This window comes from Carassius auratus, unplaced genomic scaffold, assembly GCF_003368295.1.
Source record: "Carassius auratus strain Wakin unplaced genomic scaffold, ASM336829v1 scaf_tig00216593, whole genome shotgun sequence".
Taxonomy (NCBI): Eukaryota; Metazoa; Chordata; class Actinopteri; order Cypriniformes; family Cyprinidae; genus Carassius; species Carassius auratus.
Window position 1 is genome coordinate 75,944 of NW_020528651.1, and position 19,569 is coordinate 95,512.

Genomic DNA, 19,569 nt, shown 5'->3' on the forward strand with positions numbered 1-19,569 from the left:
TATGTAAAGTGTTGCAAGCGCTGCGTTGTTAGTAAAACGCCTGAACCCGAAGGCAGAGCCCCACTAGAGAGTGTGAGAACATCAAGTCCAATGGAGCTGGTATGTATAGACTTTTGGACCCCAGAAAGTTCAAAAGGTCGTAATGTGGACGTGTTGGTAGTAACTGACCACTTTTCTCGGATGGCTCACGCTTTCCCATGTCGTGACCAGTCAGCAAAACAGATAGCACGATAGTTGTGGGAGCGCTATTTTTGTGTGTACGGTTTTCCTGATAGGATCCACTCGGATCAGGGGGCAAATTTTGAGAGCCAACTGATCCGAGAGTTGCTGCAGGTTGCCGGTGTAAAAAAAGTCCCGAACAACTGCTTACCACCCGATGGGAAATGGCCTTGTTGAGAGGTTTAATAGAACCCTAGGCAACATGATCAGAGCGCTCCCGGCGAGGTCTAAGGAAAAGTGGTCCCAGTTGCTCCAGACACTGACCTTTGCGTACAACTGTACCGCGCACGAATCCACAGGTTTTGCTCCATTTTACCTGATGTTTGGTAGAATCCCGAAGCTGCCCGTGGATGTGATGTTTGGCAACGTTGTAAGAGACTGTGACATTGTTGATTACGACAAGTATGTAAAGAGGTTAAAAGATGATCTAAAAGAAGCACTTACAGTTGCTCAGAAAAACATTGATGCCAGTCAGCAACATCAGTTTTATAATCAAAGGACAAAAGGTCGTAACATTGAGTTGGGTGATCAAGTTCTGCTGGCCAACAAGGGTGAGTGTGGGAAAAGAAAACTGGCAGACAGGTGGGAGTCCACGCCCTATAGGGTAGTTGCGCTAAACCCACAGTGTCACATTTACCGTATACGTTACACCAAGACAGGTCAGGGGAAAACTGTTCACGGCAATTTGCTGTTGCAAGCAAACTTCCTTCCACGTGAGTTTGAGGAATCTGAATCATTTGAGGACAGTGGTGAATCTGCCCTTAGCAGTAGAAGTTTATCAATGGATGTTGTTGGTTCTGCATCTGATTTGTGTCCTTTGTTGGAATGAGTCGCCAGTTGGGTGGAAAGGACCGCAGTTTCTGATGACACTGAGCAGAGGTTGTCCTGCAGATCTGAAAGCCTTGAATCATTGAACGAAATCTCTGAGTCAACCGGACATGAGCAATTAGCTGCAAAGAATGATTGTACCAAGGTGGAAAATACTGTAAGCAGTCCAGATGAAGGACAGAGCCGCGTTTCTGGCAGTTCTGTTTCTGAGGCAGTTGGCCATAGTGACCATAGCGGTTCACCTCTTGAAGCTGTTGAGCCACCTCCTGGTTCAGGGGATATGAGAGTTAGGACCAGAGTAGGTAGGATTGTGAAACCAGTCAACAGACTGATAGAGAACATGACTCAATCTATCAAAACTCTGAACCCAGTTAGTGGGGTTGTAAGATCCTTATTGAGATGAGAATGTATGGTATTTCACTATGTTTTTTTGTCATTTTGAGTTTTAAAATATAGAACATGTGAGTCAGTGTATTTCAGTATATTGTTGTTCCAGATCAGTGATGAAGTTTCATCTGATATGAATGGTGTTTAAGGCTCCTTTTGCAGGTGGCTGCGGTAGGCCTGATCAACCTGCCGCACTCACCTTCCCTGAGAGTGGGAAACATTTTGTTGCAAAATGTTCTGGAAAAAAAAGGTGGTTTAATGACCTCAGTTTATACTAGACCCTGTAATAGTCAAAATTTGTGAAGTTCAGGGCGGAGAATGTAACTGGTGTGTATAATTGACTCAATTTAATTTGCTTTCTTTTAATTTCTATATTGGATTATTATTATTTTTTATAAATTCTATTAGTTTCATAATAAGAATGGGTTAGTGAACTCCACAAAATTTTGTTCATTTATTATTGTTTGCAGGTTAAAATTACATAATATTAGATTCGGGGAACTTTTTCTTTGGATTCTGTCTGGGGAGGGAATTATATCAGTGGAAGACATCCGGGGTTTTCCCCGCGTGCGATGTGCAATAGCCTGAGTCCATCTGTGTGCAAGGCTAAGGAGCACATGTATTATCGAGCTCTCCCCGTAATTGACTCTGTGTGCCAGAGAGGGAGAAGCGGTCGCCTTTTGATCCACTGATTATTTCTTCTCACTACAGATCAAGTAAAGGAAAGTGCTAAATCTCATTGAAGAGTGGTTGTGTGGTCTCTGTGTGTGTGAGGGTGACCGGTCCAGACATGCTACACAAGCACATGTTAAAGGGTTTCTGTTGTAAGTATATTTTTAAATTCAATTCAAGTTTATTTGTATAGCGCTTTTTACAAAACAAATCGTTACAAAGCAACTTTACAGAAAATTATGTTTCTACAATATTTAGTAGTAGCTAGTAGTTTGTGCACATTTGACAGGATTTTAGAAAAAATAAAAATAATGATAATAAAAGACGTAGTCAGCTAGACGATGAACTATCAATATTATTAATTAAGTTATTATATGATTCAGTCACACATTTAGCAATAATTGTTAGTTCAGTTTGTTGATTCAGGGTTAGCATCATCTGAGGTCCTCTGAGGGTCAGCATCATCTCTTCTCGGGTGTTCTGGAACCAGACTGGAGCTTGTGTAAATCCTAGTTACCCGTCCTATGTAAATCCCGTGGCGAAACATAGAAACAAAATACAGACATTATTAGCATAGCTGCTGATCCAACAAAGTAAAATTAGTTTAACCCAAGCTAATGAATAAAAATGCACCTTTGATCAGATGCAATTACACTCACAATTAAAAAGATACATTATTCGAATGCTTGGCGAAAGATGTGTGTTTTTAATCTAGATTTAAACAGAGAGAGTGTGTCTGAACCCCGAACATTATCAGGAAGGCTATTCCAGAGTTTGGGAGCCAAATGTGAGAAAGCTCTACCTCCTTTAGTGGACTTTGCTATCCTAGGAACGACCAAAAGTCCAGCGTTTTGTGACCTTAGGGTGCGTGATGGGTTGTAACGTGGTAGAAGGCTAGTTAGGTACACTGGAGCTAAACCATTTAGGGCCTTATAGGTAAGTAATGATAATTTGTAACTGATACGGAACTTAATAGGTAGCCAGTGCAGAGACTGTATAATTGAGGTAATATGATCATATTTTCTTGACCTCGTAAGGACTCTAGCTGCTGCATTTTGGACTACCTGTAGCTTGTTTATTGACAAAGCAGGACAACCACCTAGAAGAGCATTACAATAGTCCAGTCTAGAGGTCATGAATGCATGAACTAGCTTTTCTGCATCAGAAACAGATAACATTTTTCGTAGCTTGGCAATGTTTCTAAGATGGAAGAATGCAGTTTTTGTAACATTGGAAATATGATTTTCAAAAGACAAATTGATGTCTAATATAACACCCAGATTTCTGACTGTAGAGGAAGTAACAGTACATCCGTCTAGTTGCAGATTGTAATCTACAAGATTCTTTGTAGTGTTTTTTGGTCCAATAATTAGTATCTCTGTGTTATCCAAATTTAATTGGAGAAAATTGTGTGTCATCCAATCTTTTACATTTTTAACACACTCTGTTAGCTTAGATAATTGGGAAGTTTAATCTGGTCTCGTTGAGATATATAGCTGAGTATCATCAGCATAACAGTGGAAGCTAATTCCGTATTTTCTAATAATATTACCAATGGGCAACATATATATTGAAAATAGAAGGGGACCTAGGACGGATCCTTGTGGCACTCCATATTTTACTGATGATAAATGAGATGACTCCCCATTTAAGTAAACAAAATGGTAGCGATCGGACAGGTAGGATCTAAACCATCTTAGAACCTGCCCTTGAATACCTGTATAGTTTTGTAAACGATCTATGAGTATGTCATGATCTATGGTGTCGAACGCAGCACTAAGATCAAGTAAGACTAGAAATGAGATGCAGCCTTGGTCTGACGCAAGGAGCAGGTCATTTGTAATTTTAACAAGTGCAGTTTCTGTGCTATGGTGGGGCCTAAAACCTGACTGAAATTCTTCATACAGATCATTTTTATGCAGGAAGGTGCTCAATTGAGCAGACACAACTTTTTCTAAAATTTTAGACATAAATTGAAGATTTGAAATAGGCCTATAATTTGCTAGTACACTATGATCTAGTTTTGGTTTCTTAATAAGAGGTTTGATAACCGCCAGCTTGAATGGTTTTGGGACGTGTCCTAAAGATAACGACGAGTTTATGATATTGAGAAGCGGTTCTTCGGCTACAGGTAACAGCTCTTTCAGTAATTTAGTGGGTACAGGATCTAATAAACATGTTGTTGGTTTAGATACAGTGATAAGTTTATTTAGCTCTTCCTGTCCTATGGTTGTAAAGCACTGCAGTTTATCTTTGGGTGCGATGGATGAAACTGAAGTGTTAGATGTTGTAGAATCTACATTTGCTATTGTATTTCTAATGTTATCTATTTAATCAGTGAAGAAATTCATAAAGTCATTACTATTTAACGTTGGTGGAATATTTGAATCAGGTGGCGTCTGGTAATTTGTTAACTTAGCCACTGTGCTAAATAAAAACCTTGGATTGTTTTGGTTATTTTCAATGAGTTTGTGTATATGCTCTGCCCTGGCAGTTTTTAGGGCCTGTCTATAGCTGGACATACTGTTTTTCCATGCAATTCTAAAAACTTCTAAGTTAGTTTTTCTCCATTTGCGTTCAAGACTACGAGTCTGGTTCAGCTCAGCTTCTAAATCTGACCTCAGAAGACTACAGAGGGTAGTCCGGACTGCTGAGCGAATCATCGGTACAACCCTCCCTTCTATTCAAGAACTGTACTTATCCAGAGTGAGAAAAGGGGCTGTCAAAATCACTCTGGACCCTTCACATTCAGCACACTCCCTCTTTGAACTGTGTCCATCTGGTCGACGCTACAGAGCACTGAGCACCAGAACGACCAGACACAGGACCAGTTTCTTCCCTCAGGCAATCCATCTTATGAACAGCTGATAATAACTGTGAACACACTACACTTTATATTTATATACACATACACTTTATTTATCTAACACACATACTTAGTATACACTTAAATTTTGCACATAATATATATGTACATACATAACTGCATTTTGTAATATACCTGCCTACAATTGTCATTTGTATATTGTTATTCACTATCTACTTATTTGTATTTTTTATTCTTTTATTATGTGTTTTATGTTCTGTCGCTGTCATTCTGTGGTACTGCGGAGCTTCTGTCACGAAAACAAATTCCTCGTATGTGTAAACATACCTGGCAATAAAGCTCATTCTGATTCTGATTCTGAGTTACTTTCTTGGGAGAGTGAGTATTACTGTTATACCATGGTACAGTACGTTTTTCTCTAACTTTTTTCAATTTGATTGGGGCAACAGCTTCTAATGTATTAGAGAAAATAGTGCCCATGTTGTCAGTAATTTCGTCTAATTCATGTGTATTTTTGGGTACAAATAGCAGTTGAGATAGATCAGGCAGGTTATTTGCGAATCTTTCTTTGGTGGCTGGAACAACAGTTCTGCCCAGACGGTATCGCTGCGACATATAGTTAATATCAGTTATACGAAGCATGCACGATACAACGAAATGGTCTGTAATATCATCACTTTGAGGTACAATATCTATAGCAGTAAGATCGATTCCATGCGATATAATTAAATCTAGTGTATGATTAAAACGATGAGTGGGCCCAGTGACATTTTGCTTGACTCCAAAGGAGTTTATTAGGTCAGTAAACGCAAGTCTCATGTATCATTTGCATTATCAACGTGAATATTAAAATCTCCCATGATTAGCGCCTTATCAACTGTAACTAGAAGGTCTGAGAGGAAATCTGCAAATTCTTTTAGGAATTCTGTATACGGCCCTGGTGGTCTATACACAGTAGCCAGAGCAAGAGATACATTAGATTTCTTTTGCATGCCTGACAGAGTAACATTTAGCAGAAGTATTTCAAAAGAGTTAAACCTGTATCCTGTTTTCTGGGTAACATTGAGAATATCACTATATATTGTTGCAACACCCCCGCCACGACCAGTCTGACGGGGCTCAAGTTTATAACAGTAGTTTGGTGGAGTAGACTCATCGTTTCAGTCAAGCAGAGTAAATCAAAACTATTATCTGTGATCATTTCATTTACAATAAATGCTTTTGGTGTGACTGATCTAATATTTATGAGCCCAAACTTTAAAAATTGTTTTTGTTCATTTACTTTAAATTTTTCTGGTTTAATTACGATAAGATTTTTTCTAGATCCTACATTATATTTATATTTTGACCTCACTATTCGGAGAACAGACACAGTCTTAACAGGTTTTACAGTGCAAGTACTTTTAGCATTTAAGCGGTTGGAACAAAACTCATCCTGACACGACGATCGTCGCCGCGGGCGTAGTGCTGCGAACCGTCTCGATCAGGCTGCTGAAGTCCCTCTTCAGTGTCTCCGTCTGCCGCAGCGTGGTGTCGTTAACCCCGGCATGAAGCACGACCGCTCTGGGGCTCTCGCCGTCCTTCAGGATCGTGGGTATCTGCGCAGAAACATCGAGAACACGAGCACCAGGCAAACAATGAGTGTGCACTTTACCTTCGGATAACGTAGCACTTACGTGTCGGACGATGGAGTCTCCGATGATCACAGCGTCACGTCCTGTCTCGCGGAGGGGAGCGAAGCGGTTCTGGATGGAGATCTCGAAGGCAGGATGGGGAGAAGTCGTCGCCCGGGACCCAGCTCGCGTCCTCCGCTGGGATGAATCCAGCGCGGCTCTCCGCTCTCTCAGCTGGGCCTGCCTCTGTTCCAGGTCTGGAATCTGCTTCCCCACAGCCTCAAGCTCGAGCTGCACAGAGTGGAGACATTCATCCGCCATTAAAGCAAGTAACAGTGAGTACAGCAGTGGTAATGTGTGTGAATAGAGTATTAGCAATGTAAGCGCAGTTAGCAGCAACAACGCTTGCTGATGCTAACTGGCTAAAAGCTAATAGCGGACCTGGGAGATCAAAATAAAACTAGTGATAGCGAGGCGCTCTGATTGTTTTTGTTGTAGAATACAATAGAGGATATACTCACGCGTTATATAAACGGAAACGATGATGTATAAAATTGATTTTTAAGTTAAAAATAGTCAATGAAATGAATATAGTGACGGAGCTCAAACGCAGTACAGCCGTCAACAACAAACAGGAAGTGACGTCTCTGCATTATTAAATACATCATTAAATGTAAATACTCATTAAATACATTATTAAAGTAAATTCCTATATAAACAACAAATGTCAAAAAGATTTATATACCAGGAACAAACTCACTGAAATCAGTATAAATGCTGGGAGAAGAAACATGCCTCCAAATCAATGGGACCATATTGTTTATACCCATTGCAGAATAAGCCAATTCAAGAAAGACCACCATGTTTTTAGTATAATTAGTAAAATATCCACCAACATGATCTTTTTTTTTACAAAACCCTTTATCAGTGAAAAAAGTTTTATTAGGTTGTGCTTGGTTTGATTAGGCATTTCTTTGATTATCTTCACTCCAAAAGTGTGGATTTCAGTTACAAAATGTAGTAAAACTTTTAATACATCATTTGTATCAAATAGAAGGCTATACACGTTTTTCTTAAATTTGCACATGATGTTTAACTATTACACTGATAAAGTACACATCAGAGATGGGACCAAGTCACACATGTGCAAGTCTCAAGTAAGTCTCAAGTCTTAACCTTCAAGTCTCAAGTAAGTCCCAAGTATTTTTTTCTTGGGCAAGTCAAGTCAAGTCAAGTCACAAGCTATGTCAAGTCAAGTCCAAGTCAAGTCACCTTAATATTGTTATTTTACCTGCAGAATCTGATCTTAATAAAGTTAAAAGACAAGATATAAGTAACAGTATTATAAAGTATTAAAATAATTTGGATTTGCATTGTAAATACTCATGTTCAGTACAATACATCATGGAATCAAACAAAATTGTAACTTCCTAAAATTATTTATTTTTCACTTCTGCCAACAGTGTTTGAAATGTTTTACATTTTCAACATTGAGTCCATAAAACAAATAACAGCTAAACATCCAACAGACTCCTCTCTGAACACCTCTCTCTCTCTCTCTCTCTCTCTCTCTCTCAAACACAGTTTACATACAACATTAAACTGTTACATTTCTCCTCTCTCTCTCTCTCTCTCACACACACACACACACACACTCTCTCTGTCTCTCTCAGAGTATAGAATATAAATATGACGTATTTTCAGTTGTTTCATACTTTTTTGTTATGTACAGTACAGACCAAAAGTTTGGAAACACCTTCTCATTCAAAGAGTTTTCTTATTTTCATGACTATGAAAATTGTAGATTCACACTGAAGGCATCAAAACTATGAATTAACACATGTGGAATTATATATGGAATTATATACATAACAAACAAGTGTGAAACAACTGAAAATATGTCATATTCTTGGTTCTTCAAAGTAGCCACTTTTTGTTTTGATTACTGCTTTGCACACTCTTGGCATTCTCTTGATGAGCTTCAGGAGGTAGTCACCTGAAATGGTCTTCCAACAGTCTTGAAGGAGTTCTCCGAGAGATGCTTAGCACTTGTTGGCCCTTCTGCCTTCTGTCTGCGGTCCAGCTCACCCCTAAACCATCTCGATTGGGTTCAGGTCCGGTGACTGTGGAGGCCAGGTCATCTGGCGCAGCACCCCATCACTCTCCTTCTTGGTCAAATAGTCCTTGATACCTTCAGTGTGACTCTACAATTTACATAGTAATGAAAATAAAGAAAACTCTTTGAATGAGAAGGTGTGTCCAAACTTTTGGTCTGTACTGTACATAACAAAAAAGTATGAAACAACTTAAAATACGTCATATTTATATTCTGTACTGTATATATATATATATATATATATATATATATATATATATATATATATATATATATATATATATATATATATATATATATATGCACTTCTCATGATTGGGTAATCGCGGCAGCTACATTAGTTTTTCTGATTAATTGTTTTGCTCTATGAGAAAGACAAGGTAACAAAATATTCGGGGCCGTTCACATCACGTCTTTTGCGCGCGCAAGTTCGTTATTTCCAATGTAGGCGCGCGGTATGCGCGCTCATAATGGAAGCAACGCGTGCGCGTCGCACCGCATCCAGTTAAAAACATCTAAACTTTTCAGAATGCCGCAAGCGCACCGCAGGTCATGTGACAATAACTAACCAATCAGCTTCATCCTTTCCCGTATCAACGTTGAAAGCTCAGCTAAAATGAAGGAACAGCTGTTCATAGCCGTATATGGATTGCCATTTTGAAACGAATTTAGTAGCAGAGCTACTGCGAGCGATTTTTAGTGCTGCAAATCCATTTATACTTTGCTGAAATTTCCGCATCTTCATTGAGAGAGAGCGTGTCATGGATGCTTAGCAACGACAGACGCCCCAGGAGCACTTCTGTCCGAGCGCTTTGGAAAGAAGGAGAAAGCGGCGCGACTAGCGTTTTCCACGCGTTTTTAGGCGCGAACTATTGAAGACAAAAGCGATGACCCTCGGTACCTCTCAGGCTGACATGTTGATGTGATGTGATATCTGATTTAAGTGGGCGTGGTGTGTGTAAGGAAGTGAGGGCATGACTGATGATAGTGTCCTGATCCAGTCACGACGCTATTCTCAGCCTGCGCTCCAGCTGAGTAATCAACTTTATTTAAAAAAATAATTTATATATTTTATATTCAAACTGAAAACATGATGTGATTAACACTCAAGTCATTCAAGTCATCGTGTCTCAAGTCAAGTCAAGTCCCGAGTCTTTAACTTCCAAGTCCGAGTCAAGTCTCAAGTCCTAAAAATAGCGACTCGAGTCGACTCGAGTCCAAGTCACCAAGTCACAAGTCCCCATGTCTGGTACACATTCACCATACTCTGCATCAGATTAAAAAAAAAAGTTAATTCTGAGAATGTTTACCCATGTCTTCATGTATGTGTGCAATAGTGATCTCATATATAACTTGAGAAAATGTAATTCTCCCCCATTAGAAGAGCTTCTGCAAACTAGGAAAAAAATTACAGGCAGAAGTGCAAGTATCAAACTCTGCTGATTTGTAACATATATTTTAATTACATTAAATTATATTAATTCTACACACAGAACAGCTTCTACACATGAATTGTAGGCTGTCATGCACTTCCATGTGGCACCTTTTTAAGGAGAAAAAAAAAGTTGAATAGCTGTCACTGCATAAGTCTTTATATAGTTCTTTATTCTCAGTGACACCAAAGTATCTCAGACACTGAAAATTTCACAACACTGGCGAGTTCACGAACCATGATATCACACGCACCAGCAGTAAGTTCACGCTCACATATAATTAGCTGAGGTATGGTATTCGTATTTGGCATGCTGTCCGGGGAAGTGCTCAGAGCTCAGGAAGGGCCCAAACCTAGAGTACCCCCCCCAAAAGCAAATGGACAAGAGGACAGCTGCCAGATTTGGAACATGTGGCCAGGAGGCTTTCATCAGCATCCAACAGGAACTTTGTGCTCGCTTATAAACCGTCAATGGATAGAGGTAAGTCAGCGATATTTGTACTGTGGGATTGATTACTAGATTGTGGTCCACCTATGTTGATTAGGCTAAGTATCTGATGTGCTCCTCACGAATCTTGTTACAAGAACATCATTTAATTGGCAGTTTCGATCTAGAAAAAGATGAGAATTTCACAATTTCACTTTTATGCACTTTTAACAAAATACCTTCCAAACGCTATACAAAGTACACAGGGAGAGAGAGTAAAATGGCCTGCCTCTAGTTAAAAAATATAAAATGTGTCACTTCAGGCCCCAAATGCTAAAGGAGGGCTGAATCTCCCAAATTTTTGAATTTATTATCTAGCATCACAGTTCCGACAATTGTGGATATGGATGCATCTAAAAAACAGTGATGTGAGATGGGTCTCAATAGAGCAGCATGAAATGAAAACTACCCCAGTAAAGATATTCCATTTCTGGGCACAAGGAAGGAACTTTCTGTGATTGCGAAAAAACCCTGTTCTCCTGAACACCTTTGATGCATGGCAGGAATCACATAGACTCTTGGGTTTAAACGTCATAACTTTTAAACACTCCTCTTGATGGAAATCCTAATATCCCAAGTGCCAATTTTTGACAAAACTATACAAAGCTGGATTAAGAAATGAATTTAAACAATTGGTGATCTTTATGTAAATGGAATATTTACTAGCTTCCTTCAGATATCTGAATTATTTAACTTGCCTTAAAGGATAACCTTTTTAAGTACTTACAAATAAGACACTATATAATAAGTCAATCATTGGAGTCATTCCCTAATATATCTGAAAAATCCCTATTTGATGACAGACTGCTCAATATCAGACATACCTCTACAAAGGGCTTAACATCTTCTATATACAAAACTCTTATAAGCAATCTTCCAGCATACCAAAGATTTTCAACAAAGCAAAAATGGGAATCAGATTTGGAGTGTTCTTATGATGTTAATGATTGGTGTACTCTTCTAGAAAAGTCACAAACATTATTGTGTAGCACACGGCTCGATACTAGATCCTACAAAATATAAACCATGGACCAGAAACAGAAGATTTTCGGATCGACTCACAGAAGCAATTATTAGCAAAGATGATAGTAAAAATTAATAAAATAAATGAACCACTCGGAATACTGGAATGTAGCTAATTAAAAGGTAAGTGTATTTGTTTTCTCTTTGTTTGTTGTCTTGCATATGTTGTATTTTTCGAAATTGGTAGAATGAAATAAAACAAAACAAAAATAAAACAAATGGATAACAGTAACACACAGTATTTGAAATAAATGAAAAAAACACAGAAACAGTCAACAATTCCAAACGTCAGTTTCTGAAATTTGACCTCAGTGTCTCAATTTCAAGTTCAATATCTCAATTTCAAATTCCAGAAATAGGAATGTTCATCAAAAATGAATTAATGAGTACAGTCCATGAAGGAAAAAAAACTTTGTCCTCAGGGATATCCAGGAAAAACTTGGAAAAATAAAGAAAACCCGTAATGTGTTCAGTCTGTCCTACCAATCAGAAATGTCTTTCTTGCAGCCCTCACAACTCTTTTGCTCTGTTTCCAGGTACAAGAATATGGGATGGCTCGCCAGTCCAAACCAGGGATAAGGATCCACAGCCAGGACAGAATTCAAGATCACAGCAGCAATTCAGAAGCTCACAAAAGAGAGAAATAAAACAAGAACCACAAAAAAAACCAGGCCTTGCAAAAACAAAGCCAAAACAATCATCAGTTAAACTCATTCAAATAAACAGTTTCAAATTACTAAAATGTCTGTTTCAATTATTTGGATACAAGAAACAAATACATGCTAGTCCCACTGTGCTTAATCAACACACTAGAGTATATATGCAGTATTAGCAAAGCTAGCACCGCATGGCACCAATTTTACAATAGAGAAAAATATCATCTCAACAAAAAGTATGTCTTTCAAACATATATGCACTCACATATTATATCAGAAACACTTAAAGCATTTTCAACCTATTTTTTCTTTACATCACATCATTTTTCAAATGGATTTTACACATTGAGATTACAAAAACAGTATCCACATTTCGAAAATACATTTCTTATAAAGAAATTTGTACTCACCAAGAAGAAATAAATCAGAGAACAAAAGAAAAAAAAACAGTTTCAAGGAAAAAGATCGCAAGATTGATCCTATCACGTTAGTGTTAACTTCTTGTCGCATCAAGTTCACAATGAACTTCTCAAAGCTTGAACATAAATCTACTTCTCACTTTAGAATGATCTATAGCTGGATTATTAAACAGCGATTCTCAAATCATTTAATCTACTATCACTGTCGTGTCTCGTGTCGTTCGCAATCTCTCTCACTCTCTCTCATCTCTGCTTGACACGATCTTTTTTTGGAAACTTTCCAACAAGGGCGGGGCTAACCTTTCACCTCACCAATAAGGATTTAGTTCAACTTCTATGTTTTGGGATTATTTGTAATTAAATACATACATTTTACTTTATGTCCTTCTTTTCTTACTATTAATTTTATAGTGATATAAATAAAAGAATAATAATTATAATTAAAGCTGCAAGCAGCATTTACGGGGTTCAAGCACTTAAGGCATCTTAGGTGGTCAGAGCCAACCTGGACGTATATGGATGGCCGTTAAACACATCCAAAATGGAGAACAGGCTAACAGACAGACACACACACTGAAATTAAATGATTAAACTCGTTTTTAAGATTTTAGATGTCATTTTCAGGTTTCACTGTAATCATAATGTGCCAAAATTTTAAAAACTGATATGTCTGAATGAACAAAATGGAAAACTTTAACTCAATGAGATTTGAAATGTTGTAAGAGTGTTTTTTGTATTGTTTAGGCATTACATCCTTTCAACTGTACAGTTTAAGTTAGCTGAATGAGCCCATTAGTGGTTTTCTGCTGCCATCTAGTGGTTATAAATGGCAATTTCTCATACATCAATGTGTTAATCCTTTTAACTCTTAGTGTTTTTTGCCCAATATCTCTTAAATATGGCATGCTCGTTTAGAATGAAATTATGCATTATTTTACACAGTTCTGATAATTTGTGGGCTTTCTGTTTGTATTAATAGGCCTTTGTGTACACTATGCAAATAACATATTATAAAATCACTGGTTTATAGTTGTCCAAATGCAATTGTTCAACATGTTTTTGATAATTATTGTCCTTCAGAGTCTAGAGAATTGTACTTCAGTGGTTTTATTGATTTTCAGCTTAAAGCCTTGGACTACTTTGCCTAAGTAACTTTTTTAAATAATCTTGAATATTTAATTAACAGCTTTATTGACAACATTGGTCCCAAAAGTTGTTCAGAATGAGGAGATCTATCATATGATATGAAGATCTAGTGTTTATGTGAATATATGAGCATTTTCAGACAATTTGAGGCCATTTACCATATCAATCTTATGTTTTGAGACCTTTTCTACTGTCATAGCGCCACCTGTGGTCCGATCTCCATGAAAATTTGCATGCTTGTTAAGAGTCACCTGTTACATGTTTTCACCAAGTTTCATAATGTTTTGAGTTTTCGTTTAGGTTTTATATGCTTTTGGGTATTTTGGTCATGCCCCTTTTCTAATTTAGCCAGTTAAAGCTAACCAAAGGACAAAATTCAAAATTGTTTTGATAATTATTGATCTAGAGAGTCCAGAGAAAATTACTGCAGTGGTTTGGTTTCGATCGGGTAAAAAATCTGGGACTAGTTCGCAAAAGTACGTTTTTAACATATTTGTGAATAACAATTGAACGATTTGATTGACATCTTCGCTCCTTGAGGCAAAGTTGTTCACAAAGAGTAGATCTATCATATTATATGAAGATCTAGTGTTTGTGTGAATGTATGAACATGTCCTACAAATTGTGATCATTTTCTATTGAAAATGTGTGTTTTTGAGGCTTTTTCAACTGTTATAGCGCCACCTATGATCCGATCTCCATGAAACTTTGCATGCTTGTTAAGAGTCACCTGATACATGATTCCACGAAGTTTCATAAAGTTTTGAGTTTTCGTTTAGGTTTTATAGGCTTTGGGGTATGTTTGGCCACACCCCTTTTACTAAATTACCCCTTTACAGCTAACCAAAGGACAAAATTCAACAATTTTTTGATAATTATTGATCTAGAGAGTCCACAGAATATTACTGCAGTGGTTTGGTTCCGATCGGACAAAAAACCTAGGACTAGTTCGTAAAAGTAGGTTTTTAACATATTTGTGAATAACATTTGAACGATTTGATTGACAGCAATGGTTCTTGAGGCAAAGTTGTGCATTATGAGGAGCTCTATCAAATGATATGCATATTGTGTTGATAAGTGAAACACCACGTGATTACAGAGCCAATAAACTCGTTAGCGCCAACTAGTGGCCGATTTCTTTCAAAATTCTTACAGACCTTAAGGTTCATGAGTCGAACGCACCCAGCGAGTTTCGTTCCGATCAACATCCGTTAACCCTTTCAAATAGGTGCTTAAAATTGTTTGGCCAATGGCGGCCATGTTTTTTAAAATATGCAAATGTCCTCATAGGTACTTGTGCCCCTTCAAACAAAGACACTGCATACCAATTTTTAGGTCGATCGAGCCAACGGTAGCCTAGTTATAGCCATTTATGTGTTTTTTCTTTTTATAGCGCCCCCAAGTGGCAGAGGTGTGCAATTTTTTTTATTTGACCAAAGTTTTAGGTCTTACAAATGTGTAGCAAGTTTGGTTAAGATATCTTATTTCTTTCACGAGTTATAGCCTGTTGCGTAAAATTGCTCCTCGACTTTCGAACGTTTTGGCATCCCATTACGACAGCGAGTCGAAATTTCAACTTTTTTTTGATAATTATTGATATTCCCTGTCCAGAGAACATTTCTGCAGTGGTTTGGTTCAGATTGGGCGAAAAACCTAGGACAAGTTCGCAAAAGTAGGTTTTGGACATACGTAAAGTTTGCGAAAAAACGAGGCCTCCTAGACCCAAAATCAGAGTGACCGTTTTTAATTTCGCTTGACCCACAGATTCCAGAAATGTAAAATTTTTGGGTCTATGACAAGCGGTTTAGGAGCTATTAGCACTAACGCATTTTTGATCACTGTAGCGCCCCCCATAGGCCATTTAAGCTGAGACTTTGTCAGAATGTCCCCTCGGGGAGCTCTACCTTCTGGCCAAGTTTCAGCTCTCTAGGTCTTACGGTTTGGTCTGCACGATCAGTTTTAGCGGAGAAAAATAATAATAATAATAAAAATTAAAGCTGCAAGCAGCATTTATCGGGGTTCAAGCATTTTAGGTCTCTGGGGTGGTCTCGGCCAACCTGGATGTACGGATGACAGTTAAACACATCCAAAATGGAGATTAGGCTCACAGACAGACACACGCACTGAAATTAAATGATTGAACTAGTTTTTAATAGTTTATATGTCATTTTCAGCTTTCACTGTAATCATAAAGTGGCAGAAGTGTAAAAACTGACGTCTACATTTATCTGACGCTTTTATCCAAAGCGACTTACACTTGCTATATATGTCAGAGGTCACACGCTTCTGGACCAACTTGGGGTTAAGTGTCTTGCTCAGCGAAACATCGGTGTCTCACGGTGGATTCGAACCCGGGTCGCTCGCACCGATGGCGTGTGTCTTATCCACTGCGCCAACAACACCACTACGTCTGTTGGAAATGTCTGATTGAACAAAATGGAAAACTTTGACTCAATGAGATTTAAAATGTAACTTTGTTTTTTATTTTTTAGGCATGAATTCACTTAAATTTTGCATGCTTGTTTAGAATGAGAATATGCATTATTTTACACAGTTTTGATAATTTGCGGGCTTTCTGTTTGTATTAACAGGTCTTTGGGTACACTACGTAAAGAACGTATTTTAAAATAACTGGTTTATAGTTGTTCAAATACAATTGTTCAATATTTTTTTGATAATTATTGACCTTCAGAGTCTAGAGAATTGTACTTAATTGGTTTTATTGATTTTCAGCTTAAAACCTTGGACTAGTTTGCCAAAGTAACTTTTTTAAATAATCTTGAATATTTAATTAGGAGTTTTATCGACAACATTGATCCAAGAGGCAAAGTTGTTCAGAATAAGGAGATCTATCATATGATCTAGTGTTTGCGTGAATATATGAGTATTTTTAACCAATTTGAGGCCATTTACCATATAAATCTTGTGTTTTTGAGACCTTTTCTACTGTTATAGCGCCACCTATTGTCCGATCTCCATGAAACTTTGCATGATTGTTCAGAGACATCTGCTCCATGTTTTCTCCTAGTTTTTTGTAAAGTTTTGAGTTTCTGTTGAGGTTTTATAGGCTTTTGTTTGTATGTGGCCACGCCCCTTTTATTAATGAGCTGGTTACAGCTAACCAAAGGACAAAATTCAACATTTTTTTGATAACTATTGATCTAGAGAGTCCAGAGAATATTACTGCAGTGGTTTGGTTCTGATTGGGTGAAAAACCTAGGACTAGTTCGCAAAAGTAGGTTTATAACATATTTGTGAATAATTAATGAACAATTTGATTGACAGCCATGGTTCTTGAGGCAAAGTTGTGCATCATGAGGAGATCTATCAAATGATATGCATATTGTGTGAATCTATGTCACACCACGTGATTACTGAGCCAAAAAATCTCATTAGCGCCAACTAGTGGCCGATTTCTTTCAACATTCTTACAGACCTTTAGGGCCCTGAGTCGAACGTGCCTACCGAGTTTCGTTCCGATTGACCTCTGTTAACCTTGTCAAAAAGGTGCTTACATTTCATTGGCCAATGGCCGCCATGTTTTTTTAGATACGCCTATTTCCTCATAGAACCTTGTGTCACATGGGACAATGACATGGCATACAAATTTTCAAGTCGATCAGGCTAACGGTTGTGTAGTTATAGCTATTTCTATGTTTTTACCTCTTATAGCGCCACCAAGTGGCAGAGATGTGCAATTCTTTTTTATTTGACCAAAGTTTTAGCTCATCAAAATGTGTACCAAGTTTGGTTAAGATATCTCATTTCGTTCACGAGTTCTGGCCTTTTGAATGAAATTGGTCCTCGACTTGTGAAGGTATTAGCGCCCCCTTGCAGCAGTGAGTGAAAATTTCAAATTGTTTTTGATAATTATTGATAATGACTGTCCATAGAACATTTCTGCACTGGTTTTGTTACGATTGGCTGAAAAACCTAGGACTAGTTTGCAAAAGTAGGTTTTGGCTATAGGTCGATTTTACGGGAAAACGGTGCGTCCTAGAGTAAAAAAAGGCGCAGAACAATTTTGTTCCTATTAACCCAAGGATGCAAAATATATAACGTTTTTGAGTCTACGTCAAGTGGTTTAGGAGCTATGGCCAAAAATGTCTGAAAATTTAGTTTTTTGTGCTGTAGCGCCCCCGTTAGGCCGATTGGGCCGGGTCTTTGCGCCTGAGTAGCGAGCCAGACTACTACAATCTGGCCAAGTTTCAGCTCTCTAGCCCTTACGGTTTGGGCTGCACGATCAGTTTTAGGGAAGAATAATAATAATAATAATAATAAATATAGCTGCAAGCAGCAATAACGGGGCCAAGCACTACAGAAGCAAGCTTCAGACGAACGGCAGGAATGAGTAATTAAGACAGTTTTAAGATTATTTTAGGCAAAATGGCTTGAAAACAATCAACACAACAACTAGTAATAGGATTTATTGGCTTATCACGTGTAACCAATAGGTGGTGCTGTTACCAAATTAGTTTGGAACGGTCAGTGTGAGGTGTCGATGACACATACAAAGTTTGGTGCAAATATGTCAAAGCTTTGCAGAGATACAGCCTCAAATGCATTTTGGCACCCTTCAAGCAGATTTGTTGATGCGCTAAATGAGAACCGTTTCGTATGTCGACACGAAATCCATAACTTTTTGCCAGCATGTTCTGAAGATGAGCCACGTCAAATTTGGTGAAAATCTGACAAACGGTCTAGGAGGAGTTCGAAAAAGTAGGTTTTCAACATTAATCAAAATGGCGGACAGGAAGTTCAGCCAAATAAGGAAAACTTTGTATCTATGTTCTCGACTTGACCCAAGGAATCTACAAAGACCAGCGTCATGTCAATAGCCAGATTTATTCAAAAGTTATTAGCCTTTACATAAATTGAGTTATAACTTTTGACCACTAGGTGGCGCTGTTTCAAAATATTTTGAATACCTTCAGGGGATGGTGTTGTTGGCACATTCTGAGTTTCGTAATATTACACCAATGCATTTGTTTAGTATAGCATTTTATTTCACAAAACTGTATTGAAGTCAATGAGAATTTCATGTTTTGTTCTATTATAGCGCCACCAAGAGGCTCAGTCCCACCATTTTTTTTATGTGTGCTCAGAGTGAGCCCATACATATGTGTGTCAATTTTGGTGAAAATATCTCAATTCACTTCAGAGTTATAGACATTTATATGAAAAAGCACGTAAAAAATGACTGACTCTTGACTTTGATTGAATATTACTACCCCTTACTATCAATATTTTGGTATTTGGGCATTGGCGTATAGCTATCGACCTATGTTTCCGAACTTCTGATGGTGGTTTCGTCTCGATCAGACAAGCGGTTTCGAAGATATAGCCAAATGTTTTTTAAGCGCTAAATCACAACGCTACACAAACCGAAAGGCAAAACCTAGCATGTTTGGTATCATAGGACTCGGTAAGGTTTCAGGAGTCCAATTTGATGAGTCTCGTGAAAATAAGTCAACCACACCCAAAGTTATAAGCATTTAAAAAAAGAAGATCACCACTAGGTGGCGCTGTTTTGAAACTTCTCACGCTCCTTCAGGACATTGTGCTGATGAACCATACCAAGTTTCGTAACAATCTGCTGATGCGTTCTTAAAATACAGCATTTTAGCACAAAATTCAAAATGGCCGACAGTCAAAATGGCCGAAATGGTCAAATTGGATATCAGTCGACTCGGCATGTTGCCCTGAATCTAACAAGACCAATGTTATGATTTTTGGACAAACTG

At 38.0% G+C, this 19,569-nt stretch overlaps 1 long non-coding RNA gene across 1 annotated transcript; it reads left to right on the forward strand.

The window, feature by feature from the left end:
- The first annotated feature begins 9,891 nt into the window (after positions 1 to 9,891).
- On the forward strand, positions 9,892 to 12,271 carry LOC113098630 (uncharacterized). Its single transcript, XR_003289114.1, has 2 exons — positions 9,892 to 11,727; positions 12,141 to 12,271. It is a non-coding gene; the product is annotated as an uncharacterized LOC113098630 (long non-coding RNA).
- The last annotated feature ends 7,298 nt before the right edge of the window (positions 12,272 to 19,569 follow it).